At 37.1% G+C, this 18,753-nt stretch overlaps 1 protein-coding gene across 22 annotated transcripts in view; it reads left to right on the forward strand.

The window, feature by feature from the left end:
- Nucleotides 1-3,910, forward strand: part of Mbnl1 (muscleblind like splicing regulator 1) — a 172,599-nt gene extending 168,689 nt beyond the window's left edge. For all 22 annotated transcript variants that reach the window (XR_007592757.1, XM_050147550.1, XM_050147535.1 and 19 more), the window contains one exon: nt 556-3,910. The gene's annotated coding sequence lies outside the window, so the exon portion shown is untranslated. The remainder of the gene's footprint in view (nt 1-555) is intronic.
- Nucleotides 3,911-18,753: the final 14,843 nt, after the last annotated feature.

Consider the following 18,753-nt stretch of genomic DNA (forward strand, 5'->3'; position numbering starts at 1 on the left):
TCTTCATGGTGCTTAGAAAACCAGGCGAGAAGAACCCACACCAAGAGCCAGACGCAGATAGATCACAGACTAGAGAGAACGGTGGGCAGAGTATGAGTTCCCTTTAAGGAAGAAATGAACTGAGACTTTGAGGAGCCTGCCAAAGATGCGTTGCAGTCAAGTTATTTAAGTTGATTTTTCTCCATTTTGTAAGGTCTCTCAAAGCAGTTCTGTCCAGGTATGGTGGTACATACCTTTAATCCCAGCACTGGGCACTCAAAAAATGTGTGAGTTTCTATGTGCTCAAGGCTGGTCTATATAATGAGCTCCAGGCTCAGAAGGATACTCAGTGAGACCCTGTCTAAAAATGGAAGCGTGGGTGGGAAATAAAATGCAATTCCTTCGTAGTTGCTCAGATGCATGGAGTCAGGACATTACTTTGTTCGTTATACGTTTAGAGGAAGTTGTCAACATGGTGTCTTCTGTGTGTGTGTGTGTGTTTGTGTATATGTGTGATGTATATTAACTATATACTGAACATGTTTTAACAAAGACTATCTCTTTTTCCCACTGTAGATCATCAAAGAGGAAAGGACAGTGTGCTTGGTTAGAGTAAGGACGACGTCATTAGCCATATTGTATATACCGTCAAGCAACACACACAAAAATCCCTCAGCCACAAGACATCCACATATTGCATGTTAACCAGAAGAAAAGACAACATGGGAACTTGCTGCACACTGTTGCCTACACACTTTGTACATTCAATTGGTATTTGTGCTGAGGTGATATTCCTATCTAAAAGAACAACATTGTCTTTCTTTTGTAGCACAGAGTTATGCATTAAAATATGCATACATAATTAGTTTCCTATATATTCATGCCATCTTGAAAAGACAGACTATGGTGTAACCATGATTCTATTATGTATTGGTACGTCTGTAGACCAAGATATAATTTTTTAAAAAATGAGTTTATTTCTTTCAAGGTTTACAAGTAACAAAGGTGCACCTTGTATTTAAAGTTGCCATTAGAGCTGAGAGCGAGCATGCACAGTCTTTTGTTTAAGAGTAATATTTTTACTGTAATAGATTGTAAGACGTGGTGAGGGAGGGATCTGACAGAGATGAATGTGCCAAGCAAAACCACAACTGTGTATATTTTAAAGCACATCATGGCTTTAAGTACCATGTTGTTAAGGATTCTCATGAAGTGCCATAGACTGTACATCAAATTAGAGTATTATTTCTTCAGTGTTATTATTTTCAGAGCCACATTTTGTTGCTTATTTGCTAGTACTAATCAATCAAAGGGCACCATTCTTTTTTTCTTTTTTTGTTTTTGAAACCAAAGCTGTCTCAGAAATGGCCAATGTAACTCTACAGTAACAATAGACAGCACAACACAAACTCAGTACAGATAAACTTTCACATACTGGAGATATATATAATAGATATATAAAATTATTTTAATGCATTGTAGTGTAATATTTATGCATACTCAACTATATAACATGTTATTCAAAAGGGATATGCCATTTCTGAGACACAATAACAAAAAAATGTTTGAGGAAATTATTTTGCTTCTATTTATAGCCTCTGTCAAAAGTCAAAAGACTATAAATGCTTTGCAGAAATGGTTTCACGTTTGCTTCAATGCTTCATCACAGTCACGTTCAAAATAGTGACTCTAAACAAAGAGAACAGCACTGTCATCAGATGCATGAAAACCAAAATATGAAAATGGGAAATGTTTAATTAACCTAGTAATTGGGTGGGTTAAGTACATGGGTGAATTTTATATGTGATTCTTTTGTTCAGATTAACTGCTTATAGCCTTAGAAAGCCTTTTAAAAATTTTAAAAATAGATGTGCATTCAGTTTTTAAGAATGGATTCATCCAAAGGAATTCCCCTTTTTTGTGGTTTGGATGTTGCAGCTCGTAAAGGATATTTTTGCTCTGTTCAGCAATTCTAAAATCGCTGAGTAGGGGGCCAGGTCACTGGCAGATCTAGTGTGGAATGGGAGAAGTGAGAGTTCCGTTATAGAACTTTCCGTACTTCCAAGTTTACTGCAAGTTTTTATGCTTGAGAGAGATGCTTTCTAATATAAGACTGATGTGTTGATTTACTGATTGTACTGTACATCTATTAAAGCCTTAGATTATTACATTACGGGTTGGAACCCATACCAATGTAATTTCAATCGTGTTAAGAGAGTAATGGTGACTTCACATGTTATTGTAGTTAGTTACATTATAGAATATTACTTATTTTTCTTGTTAAAATGTAGTTTTTCATTTCCTACATTTATTAGATTTTCATTTTCTATTAACATTGAATACCATTTCAGTTTATAGACTATTGTTTTATTAGATTTTACCAATGAATTTTTCAAAATACAAAAAAATTAAAGTAGTTTTTCCTTCATAACATACTCAGTTTTAAATTACATGTAGTGTCTATGAATATCCGTATTATTAACTAAATGATTTATATTTTACTGATTTAATATTACAGTGTAAGAATGTCAGTCATTGTTCTTGTCTAGTTTTCATTAAAAGAACAAAGATCTTTTATATGGATATCTTATAAATATATAATCATTGCTAAGTAAGAAGTTAAGTTGTTGCTATGGCAACAATCCTGGCAGACAATTGAGTAATATTTTGATGATTTATTTTGTTTGTAATTAGTTATTATGAGAAGATCTAGATCCTAGATATTAGAATAAAATTTATTTTCTACTGTATCCATTTCAAATGTTAAAGTATTGTTTAATATTTTTGAAATCCCTGAATATCAGGCCTTGTTATAAATAAGCTGCATAATCAATAAATAGAACAAGGGACTTTTTGTTGATAATCCAAATACTCAAAGTTTACGTAATGAGAATTTTAGCGTGTGTGCAAACTCTTGAGGGTTGATGATGCTGCAGTTGAGCATGTTGGAGAGTCTAGAGAGAAAGGTTGACTTTTTGCACTTCTGTATATAGTCAAAAGAGAGAAACCTGTATAATAGCAAGATCTTATTTTGAATAAAAACGTCTATAATTACAAGGAGTTTTGTTAAGGCTAATGAGATGACAGACTGAGCAAAATTGCTTCCGAAAGTGGCGCAGACTTAGCACTCCATACCCTTCAGACACGTTGCTTTGCTTTTTTTGTGGACAGCTTGTAGTTTGCCAGGATTTTTCAGCTGGAAAGATTTGCCATCCTTCCAAGATCTCATGACTGACAAAACTCCATTGGGCCAAATCTGCCTGAAGATCATTACCAAAAATAGCAAGTACTTCAGCCATTAAGGTGAAATCATGGATCAGATATTCCTTACATTGTTTTCCAAACTACTGCATGTTTAAAACTTCAACAAAAAGAGAGAAAGAACTATGCTAAGGACATATATTATTCAAATCGGTTTCTGCCAATTTCAATGGTTTATTGTTCACAAAATGAAGTCTTTGAAACAAGTATTGACTTTCACAAAATTTAAACCATAAACAGGCAAACCAAACAGCACACCCGTAGTTGTTACGTGATTTTTTTAAATTGCTGTAGATCTTGTTCTTTCCGCAGGTGAAAAAAGAAGTTTAAATTTCACAGTTTTAATTTTCAACTCGGAAGTACTCAAAAGAGCAAAATGTGACAATGGCCACTTGATTAATGACTTGGTTGCCCAGCCTTCACTCCAGCTGGCTGCTGATGTTGCCCTTACCAGCAACCTGACCACTTTCATCTGCCGAAAGGACAATGTGCTTGGTTTTACTATTATGTAATCACAACTTACTTTCTGCTTGTAGTTGCTTACAATTATGTATTTTGTCTAGGGCTGCAATTTTTTTATGCTTATTTTATTATTACTGCAGTAGTTGACTTTGCTGTATGGAAAAATAAAGTGAAATTGCCCTAATAAAACTTCTCTTTCTTAAGTACATATGCGTATCTGAGATTGAGTAGTGAATTATTTCTGTGCATTTCACATACATTACATACACACCATAATGAACATAGGTATAAATTGTCTGGTTTCAAAGGATTGCAGCGAAGGCAGCTAATGCTATCTGGCGCATCATCTCTCGATGCTGAGAATCTAAACTGAAGAGATAACTGATATTTTCCCAGTGCTTTCTAAAATTTCTCAGCCCACTTTTCTTGGCTCTACTAACTTAAAAGGTATATGAGGAAAATATATGTAAGTTAAAAAACAACAACAACAAAGTTTTAATTCTAGCTCTTTCTATGAAGAAATGTAAATTACTTGATTAATTCCTATTGACGAGCTCTGAGAGACAAATTTGTCAATAAGATTGCACTCTATTCAGAAGGACACAAAGGTTAAACAGCTGTTTGAGCCACACTCTGCATACCTCTTCAGGGTGTGTGTGTGTGTGTGTGTGTGTGTGTGTGTGTGTGTGTAAGTGATCGTGTTTGAATTTGTTGAAGTCTTTACAGCTAGTGATATATGATTTCCCTTACCTGATAGCTGTGAAGAACTAAGTTCTAATATGAAGAAGCTGTATTTATCATTTAGTTTTATTATATGTTTGCTCTGGTCCTTAGTATTTGTCAAAGGCTGCACACTTCTCATTTGAAATTTCATTTCTTTTTTTTCCCCAAAACTTCTTTCAGAAATAGTGAGGATGATAAATGCCTTGTTTATTGTTGACTTATCGCTAACAGTTCTGTTAGTGATTTGAGTTCTCAACATATGCAACAATTTTGTATGACATTCATCAAAGAGAGAAAGCTCTACAACTTTTCTGAGTGCCATAAAAAAAAATCCTATGGGACTAGAGAGATGGCTCAGTAACAGCGCACTGGCTGTTCTTCCAGAGGACCCGGGTTCAATTCCCAGCACCCACATGGCAGCTCACGACTGTCTGTAACTTCAGTTCCAGGGACCTGACACCCTCACACATACCTGCATGCAAGCAAAACATCAATTCACATAAAATAAAAAGTAAATTATATTGGAGAACTAGTTCTCTCTAGTCTGAGATATCCAGTTTTTTGTTTTAGGTTTTTTTTTTTTTTTTGAGACAAGGTTTCTCTGTGTAACCTTGGTCGACCTAGAACTCACTCTTTAGACTAGGCTAGCCTCAAACTGAGAAGTCTGCCTGCCTCTGCCTCCTGAGTGCTGGGATTAAAGGCATATGCCACCACCACACAGATGAAGAACTTATTTTTATTATTTTACTTGCACACATGATTCTCTGACTGTGAGTGTATGCCCACATGGGTGTGGGTGCCTATGAAAGCCGGGAGAGGATGCCAGCTCTCTTGGAGCTATAGTTCCAGACAGATATGGGTTCTGGTAACGACACTCAGGTCTTCACAACCATTGAACTCTCTCCAAACCCTATCTCAGGTGGTTTTTGATCGACTGAAAATGCTATAACGAAAATCCATTTTTATATTTGCATTTACATTACCTCACATGAAGCTCTATTCTATCACAACAGCAAATGAGTCTACTGAAAAATTTTGCACGTAATCGTATTCCCCTCAAAACATCATTCAGAAGGATACAGTATTACTGAGGCGTCTACTAAAAACCAGTTCACAGATCGGGGCTCTCTGCTAGGCACCAGCTCTTTCTTACACACAGAGAAAGAACAAAATCGTTTGCTCAATTCAAGACTTTATCACACATACAAGGGATTTACTTTGTGCTTTGGGATGGCCGTGACACTCAGCAGCACATGACGGTGTGTCATCGTTCTGAGACTCTGCAGTGGTGGTTTCCTTCATGTAGCTAGGCCTCTGCAGGTGTAAAAGAACCTGTGGAACACAGCAACACAATATTGATAAATTTTTGGTTTGCTAACTCCATTGACTGGAGGGTCTGGACAATCTCTGCCATGGTGGAGGCAGTCCACTATATCTTTGGGAAATCATCTATGTTATAATTATAAGAATTTGGAGACTTTTGAAAGCTTAGTATATATTCATTCTAAATGTTCAGCATCCAGCAACTTACCATTATGAAGTGGAACAAGAATGAAATTTAGAGACTGAAATGTAAGAGGGCTTGCTTTGAACCTAGTCTGACAGTATCAAAATGCCACACTGAAATAACTTTATTGTGGCCCTGATAATCATCGCCATACTTAGCCAGCCCCTGACACTGCCCACAGCATTTGAGGTGTCCACTCCCAAGTCATATTTGCTCAGGGCTACACTAAGCAGATCTCCTTCTAAGTCTTCAGGGTGTGGACGGCAGCTCTCACGTGGGTTGTGTTTAGGAAATGAAAGCATTGGCCAGGTCAGAGCTGGGACTCAGGAACTCTTCTGTCTTATCTCTGCCGTCAAATTCCCTTGTGAATGGAAGGATGGGAATGACCCAGCGAGGCTGTGCCACAAAGGTTTGTAAGAATTGAAACCACAGTGGGCTAATGTCATAAAATGTTTGCTGTTAAGATGTGCACTGACGGCTTTCTTTAACTAAGAACTGAAGACCCAGTAGTTCAAGTGAAGGGCTCACAGCAGGACCATCTGAATTCGTTTTTCAGTACTTTAAGGCCTTGGCTGTGATAAGTATCTTCAGCTGTCTGTGATGGTTCCTCCTTCAGTATGTAGTAACAAGGGTATGAACATTGCAGGAGAGTTCAGCAGTTTCTAGATTTTGCTGCAGTTTGGAATTGTTTCCAGGATCTTTAAAGCATAGCTGCTTGCTTCCTTAGAAACCTGGCTTAATTGCTGTGGGGAAAACTCATAGGCTAACATCTATAGCGTTTTAAAAGGAACCTACTACAGAACCAGTAATGGTGTTAACAAGGATGGCTAATTTTACTTAGAATTTTACTAATTTTACTTCATCTGTTTTTCAAACCCCACATTTGATCTTTAACTTTCCACCCTAGTTTTGGGGTCACCCATTGCTTTTTTATTGCAGCTAGATTTCCATACACCATCTCCATCCACTTTTGTCATAGTTAGTTCTGTCCTCGTTGACTACTGAAACATTATCTTGCTGCCATTCAACACCACACCACAGCAGATCTCTTTGTGCTTCTCGTGAGGATTTCTAAGGCTACAACTAACGTCACTTTTCCTAATTGTCTTTGAATGTGTTCTTCCTGTCCTAGCTGGATATAATAATAGACCATGCCTAACCCCTGTCAGTTTGAAAGCAACCATTCAGAAACATGTACCCTTTACTGTTTGACCTTTTAAAAATTTAATAATGTAGTCAACATCAAACAATAAATGTCTCACCATGTGTATTGTGCTACTAAATTTATTTGAAATATGACAGTATCTAAGTTAGCACCAATATGCTTTAATATATGTGTGTGTGTGTGTTTATATGTGGGTTCAGAAGATTGAATCCAGGACTTGTTAATGCTAGGCAAGTGTTCTACTCCTGATCTCAAACTCCACCCCTACATGTTTTATTGTTAGTTTTATATATATATATATATATATATATATATATATATATATTTTAATAATCAATGACTGTGTTCAAGAAACATTACCTGAAAATATGTTATGGACTGTGCTATATGCTTAGATACCAGGGCAGAAGGTAAGAACCTTACGATATGTCTAGTGCAAGGCAAATGGAATATTCCATGTAACAACGTGGTTATCCCGAGTTTCTATCTTCAACACCAGTCTCAGTCTTGTTGAGTATACTACAAAGTAACTTAAAATAAGATTAAGTAACAAACACCCACCCTTATTCAGTAGAATATCAACATCCTTAGTAACTCATTGTTCATTAAAAATAATCCAAGTATTAATACCTATTCACACACACACATATGTGTGTGTGTGTGTGTGTGAGAGAGAGAGAGAGAGAGAGAGAGAGAGAGAGAGAGAGAGAGAGAGAGAGAGAGAGAGAGAGAGAGAGAGAGCACATCATTATTGTGCACACATGTAATCCCAGCACTCAGGCTGAAACAAGAGTGAATTAGAGGCTGTATTCCGGCAGCATGTTTCTGAAAGTAAAAGAAATATTACCACAGGTTTTTAATAGCATTTGTTTTCAAGTGAGGCATACAAAATAAAAATTTTATACCATGTGGAAACTGGTATTTTTAATGTGTACATTTTTAATGGGAAACCAACTTAAACCTGTATTGCCTCAATCATTTTTCATTTTTTACATGGGAAATGTGTTCACTACGCTTTCTCCTAGCCTTGTAGACCTAAGGCACATGATTGTTCTCTGCTGCCCCACCCTGATGCTGTGTCCTGCTGATGGTAGCAGTTTTGTTAAAGAAAAAGCCAACACTCTTGTTTTCAGTAATTAGGGATTATAGAACATGGCTTCTTTGTGGAGCGCTTTTGAAATTGACTTATTAACATGAAAAAACAACTTTAAGGTAAGATTGTGAGACCTCAAATTTACTAGTTTTTAATTTTTTGCCTTTTCACTTTCTTTTTAGTTACTGTTCTTTTTAAAATCTTTTTAGTTAATGTTCTTTTAAAAAACCTTGCTTTTTAAAAAGATCTTTTTATTCTTTTGTCATTTTACTTTGAATTCATCTAGATATTTTTCTTAGAACATTTTTCCACTGAAGTGAGTCAGTTCTTTAAATTTTAATTTTTTTCAAAGATAAAACATGGTTTTACTTAATGATGAGAAGGAATCCAAAACATTATAACCAATCAGTAAAAATCTTATGTTGATTTCGTGATGAAAGCTAAAAGACCTTCCTAATCTTGATCAATAGTCTTAATTACCTGTGTTGGTAATGTTTCCTTATTACTGCCATCCCTTGTTCCTATTTAGAGTATGTATTTCCAGTTTAAATTAGTACATTAAGTTATTTATGTAGATGGTTATCTCTCCACCCTCTCACTTCAAAAGGTACCTTCCATCACCAAAATTAGATACAACCGCCTACAATAATTTTAACAAGAAGTCAGTAATGCAAAATAACTTGGGAAGATTTGTAAGCAGGTAAGAATGGTAACTATATGCATAACAGCAAGTATCCCCAAGGTGACATTGAGCAGAAAGTCTTGTATAAAGTCAAAGGGACATTATGTGACCATGACATCACATTCCATGTCGTCTTTCCTGTAGAACACCAACTCATCTTTTCCTTTCATATTATATGCCACAGAATCCAGGAACGTTTCCTTAACTTCTGATAAAGCATGGCAGAAAGATGGAATACTAAGGCTCATAGAGAAGAGAGGGGACCTCTCCTCTAGGATCTCACTAGCTGAGATTCAGGAAAGTGCACACAACTGATGAAATCAACTGTAAAGATTGCCTTCGTAGAGACACTACTCCTTTATTCTGGTATTTCAAACAGAGGGTTCAAATAGCTAAGAATTCGTGCCTAGGGCTAGAAGTGCTTAGAATTTAACCTCATCTACACTCCAGTCCCATCTGTGAACCTAAATACTAAGCATCATAAAAAAATTAAAACTTGTCATTTCATTTACCAAAGGAATTTCTTTAAGATGAGAAATATTCATAAACCACCTCATATTTTTAACTTATACTTTGCTTCAATATAGATCCTGGTTGTGAATTATGTCTTTGGAGACATGTAAATTTAAAAGCCATGCAGTGATTTGCCCAACATGAACAAGACCTAGGGAGTTCAAGTCACAGCACCGTAAGAACAAAACCAAACAAACCACAAATAAACCATATTGTCTCTAGATAGTTCTTTGCGATCACTCATTCTGAATTTCTTGTCTTAAATAAAAGTCAGACTTCTGGACTAGGGAGATAGCTCAATGAATAAGAACGGACTTGACCTTCCACTGACCATCAGACACTAAGGCTTAAAAATGACCCCACCACAGACAATCCTGTGAGGTCAACGTCTGTACCAAGACTCCCACCGGAAGCCAATCTCCATTCTCATTGCCTTCTGTAGCTATTTCTTGACTATAGTGTATGCAAGATCAGTCTAGCAGGGTGTCTGAAGCTTTTCACCCTTTCTCTTCCTCTTTACCCTTTCTTTTATGTCTTTTAAATAACACAAGCTTCCCTGGTTTACAGGAATTCTGTTCCTCACCCTCCAGAGCAATTGAACTCTTCTTGCTTTCTCTGAGTAACAACTCCTTTTTCCAGTTTACCATCACCCAAACTTCATACAGCCTACGCTCAGTTTATTGTTGCCACTACCATTCACATTTCTGTGCATATCATCTCATTGACTTCCTACCTAGCAACATAATAATTAGTAATCCCTTTTCTTGTTTCTTTTTTTTTTTTATTTCTGTACTCATGCACAATAGCCAATAGAGCATTGTTCGGAGTACTATTAATATTCTTTTACTACTGGAAACAGCTGTCACTTAAGGAATGGCTGAGTTGTATTAAACTACTACTCCATTTCATGGCTATTGCTGATGGCTCTCAACTCTCAGGGAATACAGCCTGGTGCTCTGGACATCAGTATAGAACAAGAAAGCATCACTGCAATCTTACTGTACCCTACCTGTATAGTATCTCTAACATTGCCAACAATTCCACTGTAAGAAGTAAGGAAAACTGTATTAAAAAAAAGAAGAGAAAAATAATTTAGTCAATGATCTAATCCTAGATACTCTCAGGAGGGCAAATGCCAGCACAGGAAACATAAATTGTAATATCATATGTCTCCCCCAAAAGTTACAAATTCCACAGCAACTCTCCATGGGAGAGCAGTAAAGGAAACTCCAGAGACACTAATCAAAAGAACAATTATAAATGTGTTGAAAGATGTCAAAGAAGATGTGAATGAACTCATTGAATTATAAGAGATTACAAACAGCTTAATCAAGTAAGATAGTCAATTAAGGATATGAAAATAGAATTTAATAGAGACATGCTGATAAAAATAGAAAGTGAAATAAGATGGAAATGAAAATTCCATTAGTCATAAGATATTCAGCAGAAAGCCTTCCCAAGGGAATTGATCATTGGAGAGGACAAACTTGTCAGAGCTTGAAGACAAGTTTGAGGAATCAGATCATTTAACATAGACAATCAATTGTGTGTGTGTATGTGTGTGTGTGCATGTGTGTGGTGGTTAATGTATGCAGAAGTTGGAGATGTCACTCATTTAATAGAGTGCCTGCCTATGATGTATGAAACTCTGGGTTTCACCAGTTCCTAAGAAAAATGGGTGGCATTAGCCTATAAGTCAGTAATCAGGCAAGGGGATCAGAAGGTTAGGGTGATCCTCAGCTATATAATGAGTTTAAGGGCAACCTAGGCTATATGAAACTCTGTCTCAACATCAAACAGATGAAAAAAATTAAATAAAACATAAATGCATGAATAGAACCATAAGATCTTTGGGATATCATGAAAAGAGTCAATAATGAATTATAGAAATAAAAATGAAAAAAATTATACAAAATACATAAAAATTATTTTCAATGATCTCATAGAAGACAACATCCATGCTTTAGGGAAGGAGATAATCATCTACATATGAAAAGCACAAAGAGCAGGGTCCAGTGGCACACACCTTTAGTCTTTAATCCCAGCACTCAGGTGGCAGAGGCAGGTGTATATCTTTGAGTTCAAGGTCAGCCTCTTCTAAAAAGCTAATTCCAGGACAGCCAAGGCTGTTAAACAGAAAAGCCTTGTCTCAAACAAACAGCAAACAAACAAACAAACATGAGCAGAAAAGCAGCCTCACAGGTTGTATCATCAAAACTCTGACTATACAGGGGTGGGGGTGGGGGTGGGGTAGGTGAAAGAAATAAGGCTCAAATACCATACAAAAGGCCAACCCTTCAGAATAGCAGCTGATTTTTCAGTAGAAACGCGAAAAGTCAGAAGTACTACTACTACTGAGTACTACTCCTACTATCCGTCTGTCAAACAAGACTGATAGCCAACAGAATTCTAATTGGAGGAGAAAGAAACATTTGAATAATTTTTTACAGTGCAATGGAATTGACGATGGCCAAGTCACAAGCCTGAAGAGGTTAGTTACTACAAGGAACACTTTAGATTGAAGAGAAAGATAAGCCCATCTAAGTGAAGGATCATTTTAAAAATTGTTTTACAAAGTCATTAATAACCTGATACCAAAACAAAGGTGCAACATTAAAAGAAAATTGTAGCCCAATCTCAGGGATAAAAAACGATGCAGAAAACTACTTGCAAATTAAATGTAAAAACTTAAAATTCATTCATCTTTTTCAAGATGCCTTCATTCATATACAATTCAGTAAATATAGTTCATCATATAAATGGTTTCAGTGACTGAAGCCACATGATCATTGTAATACACACAGAAACAATGCTCGATGAAATCCAACATCATGTCATGATCAAAGCCCTATAGAGATTATGGATAAGGGAGCATACTTAATCATAATAGAGTTATATATGACAAACCTGTAGCCCGTGTTTTAAAACATGGAGAAAAAGTTAGATTCTCACTACTATGTGGAAGAAATCAATAGTATCAAATTTGTCTACTCCGATTCAAGATAGTATTGGAAGCCTTAGCTACAGCAATGGGCAAGAGAACATGAAGGAGATACAAACTGAAAAGGAAGAGGTCAAATTACTTCGGCATATGTATGATTCTACACACAAAATATCATAAAGACCTCATCTGGCAGAAAACTGCCAGAGTTCATAGCTCATAGAGTTCACAAATACTCTTCGCAAAGGAGGAGGATACGAATTTAACATACACAAATATGAAACTTTCCAGCCCACCTGTGGCAAACACACTGAGCAGGAAATCAGGAAAACAATCTCATTTACAAAAGCCTCAAACACCATCTTGGTCCCTCCTGTTCCTATTCCCACCTGCTCCCAGTGAAATCTATTTTGGCATGAAGAGTGGGGTGCCGGTTGTGGAGGGAGAGAGAATGGGTAGATACACTGGAACTGGGGTGCACTTCAGAGACGAAGTAGAAACCTAGTGCAGTGGAAGCTTTCTGGGGTGTACGACATTAACCTAAGCGAAGACTCTTAGTAATGGGGGATATGGAGCCTGAACTGGCCACATTATGTAATCAAACAAGACTTCCAATGGAGGGATATCAACCCAGCCACTAAACCTGAGATTTACAATCTGCCCTGCTTCAAAGATATGCTGGGGTTATAGTGGTGCAGAACTTGCGGGAGTGGCCAACCAATGACTGGTCTAACCTTAGGACCACAAAACAAGAGGGAGCCCATGCCTTACACTTCCTGAATAACGAGGAACCAGAGGCTGGATGGCTCAGAGACTTAGGATAGAACCAAACATGACTGACAAAAAAAAAAAAAGAAGCAATGAAATTATTCCCAATGTTAATCTGTAATAGTCAGAGACCAGAATCTAGTCCAATTGTCGTCAGAGAGACTTCATCTAGAAACTGATGGGGGTAGATGCAGAAACCCACAGGCAAACATTATATCCTGCTGCAAAATATTCTAGGGCAGTGGTGGCACAAAACACATGGCAGTAACCTACAAATGACTAATTTTACTTAAGACCCACTATTTCAGATAGAACCTGTACCAGACTAAGCACAAGAAACTAGATAGCCCAGAGACCTAGGGTAAGACCAAATACTACTACTGCTCTTAAAAAAGACAATAAAATGACTCTTAATGATCATCTGCTATAGTCGTAGACTGGTGTCTTATTCAGCCAGCATAAAAGAGGCTTTGTTCTATATCAGATGGAAACAAATACGGACCCACAGAGAGACATTAGACAGAGAGAGAGAAAGACTTTGTAACACATAACTCTAAGTGGGATGGCTCTTTCAAATCCCTTTCCTCAGGTGTCAGGGGCCCCATAGAAGAGGCAAAAGGAGTGTTGGAATCAGAGGGGGTGGAGGAGACCAAGAAAACAAGGCCCTCTAAATCAATGAAGCAAGGCTCATATGAAGTCACAAAGATTGGAACATCAAGCACAAGGCCTGCACAGGCCTGAACTAACTCAGCTCCTCTACATATATAGCATGGGTTCCAGTTTAATATTTTATGTGATTCCTGAGTGTGTGAAGGAGTAGATCTATGATCCCTGTGCCTTCTCTTTGAGTTCTTCTCCCTCTGTTGGTTTGCCTTCTCCAACTTCAATGTGATGGTTTTTGTTTTTATCTTACTATATTTTATTTCATTACTATGTTTTGGTGTTGTCTCTTAGAAGCCTGTTTGTTTCTAACGAGATATAGAAGGTAGATCCAGATGGGCTAAGAGGTAGAGAGGAACTGGTAAGAGTAGAGGGAGGGGAAACTATAATCAGAATATATAGCATGAGAAAAAAAATCTATTTTTAATAAATGGTGAAGACTGAGGGGAAAAATAAAGAAAAAAAAGAAACTCAAGATTGCTGCCATATTGTCTCCCAGGATGCCAACATCAATTGTTACTGCCTCTTTCTCCCCCACCCCCACTCTATTTTATCTCAGTGTTTTGATTGCTTTTCCTTAAGCCTCGGTTTTCATTCTGCCATGTGATGGTGTTATGAGTTTGTTGTTTACAGCTGGGAATCTCTTCACGCAGATATTTTCTTGCTACTCTCACTTATTCCGCAGTAGCGCCGCATTTTACATTTGCTGGCATCGGCTGATTGTTTACTTAAACTGTAATTAACTGTGTTCCTAGTCTTGATTAAAAATTTGGATTCGAATCATTCTGTCAAACTCTACTTTTCAGGCAGTGAAAGCAATGTGGCCATGGAGCATCTAGAAATGCTGATAGGCTCACAATGCCTTCCATTTTTTGAAAAACAGTTTCGAGAAATGAAGTGGCACCTTCTAGCACACGCCACACTCATAACCCTCTGAACCTTCCCACTGAACAAAGTAACTCAGAATATGGCTTCCAGTGCATGAAAACATCTCTCCTTTTGCAATAGAAAAAAAATGTGATTATCTAACTGGTTATCAGTGAAGAGGGGATTCTGAGTAGGGAATTTTCTGAAATATGTTGGAAACCTTATGAATATCCACTTATTAAAAAAATAACTGTGCAAAAGATAAAAGACAACTTCCAAATCCTTACATCCTTCCGAATAATGCTGAGTCTGAACCTACAGCTTTGGTACTGTTTATGCAAAATCCTTTTCCTTGCCACCTGCTAAACTGTTTTCATTTTAGTATTTGCTTCTTTTGCCAGGCATATCAAGCCTGTGATAATTAGCATCAACAGCAGAATACAGGAGGAACATAAGGCTTGTGAACAAATTATAGTTATTACAGTATACATTGGTTTTGTAGAATATATAAACTACAGCCTGGGTGCATTTAACATTTACTTGTTTGTAGTTAGCTTTTAATCTTTCTTTTTATATAATCTCAGAATTCGCTGAGCTTTGATCACGATTTTAGACTGTCTTGGCTCCGGGAAGAATTCTTGTTATAAAAAATAAACGGAATAGACTGAATAATTCTTCATTTGCTGTTTGGTTTAGGTCCAAGAAGCTATCTCATCTCCCTACTTTCATCCCTCCTCTGTCTTCTGTCTTCATCATTATATTTGGTCTTCTTTCCTTAATGGTCATTGGTTAAATAAAGAAACTGCCTTGGCCCTGATAGGTTAAAATTTAGATAGACGGAGTAAACAGAACAGAATGCTGGGAGGAAGAGGAAGTGAGCTCAGATGCCATACAGCTCCTCTCAGAGGCAAACGCGATGGAGCAAGCCGCCAGGTCAGACATGCTGAATCTTTTCCAGTAAGACCGGTTCTACACAGTTTATTAGAGATGGGTTGATGGGGATATCAGAATTAGCCAGTAAGGGCTAGAGCTAATGGGCCAAGCAGTGTTTAAATGAATACAGTTTGTGTGTTGTTATTTCGGGTAAAGCTAGCCGGTGGCGGGAGCTGAGCAGGATGAAAAGCAAGCCCACAGCTCTCACAACAGGTACACAAAATTTTAATCTGTATCATTGTATCATACACTATCAGAGAAATGGAAGACAGCACGATAGATCAAAACAAGCATCTAAGAGTCCATGGAAAAGTGTTCCAGGTAACATGCTAAGAGGTAGTGCAAACACAGGGGAAACTTACACTAAAACATCGTTGAAGATGGTCTAGGGCAAGGTTTCTCAAACATGTGGGTTGTGACCCCTTTGGCAAACTTCCATCTCCAAGAAAAGTTTGCATTATGATTCATAACAGGAATACAATTATACTTATGAAGTAACAACGAAGTAATTTCACCACAGCATGAGAAACTCTATTAAAGGGTCACGGCATTTGGAAGGTTCAGAACCACTGGTTTGAAGAAAGCGGTGTGCTTGCTCTTTAATTCTCAACCAAACACAGCCTTAAAATCTCTAGGGAGAGAGTCTCAAAGAGGGCTGTTCCTCATTGGCCTGACCTGTGCTTGAGTCTGTAAAAGATTGTCTTACTTGTTAATTTATGCAGAGAGACCCAACCTACTGTGGGCAGCAGCATGGCAAGGCTTTGTGTCCTGGATTATATAGAGAGGGCTAGCTGAATACTAGGCACGCAGCCCACATAGGTACACTTATTTGTCTCCTGGACTGTATAGGTAGAGAGCGCTAGCTGAATAGTAGGCAAGTAGCCAACACAGGTACCTCCATTTCTCTCTGCTCTTGACCATGGTTGTGATGTCACCAACTACTTGATATCATGCCTTGGCTTCCCTGAAATGATGGGCTATAACTTGAATTATGAGTTAAAAGGAACTTTCCACCCCTAACTTGCTTTTGGTTGTGAAATTTTATTACAACAACAGAAATGAAAGCAGGGAAAAAGATAGAGATAGGTTACTGATCCCAAGGTTAATGGAGAAGAGCTTGCACGTGAGTCTATCCGCATTTGAACACAGTCTACCCAACATCACTGTTTCTTGGTTTTCACATTTTATGTAACTCCTTGAACATGGTCATATTCACAGAAGTCAAGACCACTGTTCTATTCCTTCCAAAACTGTACAATACCCAGGCCTGAAATTCATGAAATCAGAATATGATTGTCACCCACACTTTGGTCTTACAAAGTTTAATGATTTTTTTTACCTTAATTCAGTTAAATTTGTTGAGCACATTATGTCAAATTCTCACATTTGTTACTACCAAACATATATTTATTAATACTTTATATTTTATTATTTATAATTTATTATTATACATTTGTATAAATGATTAAAATTTAAATGCTTATTGGAAATTTTGTTGAAAGATTTACCTCATTGTACCTTTTTCAAAATTTAGAATAGTAAATTATTAATCTATTCAAATATAAAAAGATTATAATTTCTTAATATACCTGCTATCTAAGAAATTTACATTTCATCTTAATGGATGTACTATCCTTTTTCTTATTTTCTATTGAGTTAATATTATCTGGTCATGATTGTCTTCTTCTGTGCACCAGCCAGTAGATGTTATTGTAACCCCCAAAGGAGCACAATTTTGGAAATCACTTCTGAAATATAACTAATCTGTCCTTCAATGACTTAGAAATATTTGATCAGGTTAATTGTTTTTATGGGTTTCTAAAAATAACAATGAGTGAACTCTAACAGCCTAAGGCTATTTGAAAATCAACAAGGACTAGCTTTGGGCACATGAGGATGATGTGTGGATGATGATTCCCTGTTCTTATGGAGGCCACAGTTCAGTTGGTGAGGAAGACACAAAGGAAATAACATGCCAGGTATATCACTGCTAATGAAGATAAGGTATTTAGGAAGGACTGGCACCAATGTTAATGAGGGGCATTATTGAAATTCTTTTGGTACTCAATGGTACCACCTGATAAGCCTGTGTATCTAGACAAAGAAAAGAGAAGCTAATCCCAACTTCAGGAGTCCACTTTAGCTAAGGAACAGAGGAAAGAAATAGAAGACACAAGAAGACTTCATCAGATCTAAATTTTCAACACATAGAAATATGAGATGGAGCTGGACATGGTGGCACCCGTCTTTAATCCCAGCACCTGGGAGACAGAGCCAGGTGGATCTCTGTGAGTTCAAGGCCAGCCTTATCTACAGAGTGAGTTCTGGGACTAGCTCCAAAGCTACACAGAGAAACCTTGTCTCAAATAAACCAAAAAAAAATGTGAGATGATCAGAGAGACATGGAGAAATTTGAGAGACTGGAACTAGTATGAAATCACCTTGAGCCCCAAGAGAGTTTATACTGTCAGCAAGGGACTATACCAGAATATTTGGGTTACTGCTGGCAAGGGTTGCTGAGGATGAAACTGGATTCAGGAAACCCAGCTATTGTTTATGAGGTGGTAGATTAGGAAAATGAATTTGAAATTTGGGCCATTTAAGAAAGGAATAAAAATTTTTAAAATATTAGTGGGGAAATAACCAAAGAAAGTCAGAAGATATGGGAAATGATCCTATGGGTGATTTAAGATCACTCCTGTGAAAGAGAGACAGAAAGATTGGTAAAATAGAGTTTTAGATTGCAGGATATTTCAAGAAAGTTTTATCTAGGCAGAATGATTTTCCAAACCAAGATTGCCTATTAGAGGAGTCACTGCATCTGCATTAGTGAGCATGGTTTGTAAAGAGCTTGGCATGGGCAAAATGTGGTGGGGAATTCAATGAAGTAGCATTAAGACTGCAGATCTGAGAAGTGCATGTTCACTGCTGTCTTAAGGATAAAAAACAGCATGCAAGGAGGTGTCAAAATACTCACAGAAGACTTTCAATTGATCTCACATAGAGGAGGAAGACAAACAGATTATAGGATGGTTCTAAAGTTTCTAGGCAGTGTAACAGAATGCAACACAATGGGTGGAGAGAAAAATAATAAATTTAATCAAATTGAAGAACTTATGAGATAAAATAAACAAAGAAAAATAACTACTTCACTTGGAAAATTCATATGAGGCAGTTAGGAACTAACATTTCTACAGAT

This window comes from Alexandromys fortis, unplaced genomic scaffold (assembly GCF_014885135.2).
Source record: "Alexandromys fortis isolate MF-2015 unplaced genomic scaffold, M_Fortis_MF-2015_v1.1 scaffold_53, whole genome shotgun sequence".
Classification (NCBI taxonomy): domain Eukaryota; kingdom Metazoa; phylum Chordata; class Mammalia; order Rodentia; family Cricetidae; genus Alexandromys; species Alexandromys fortis.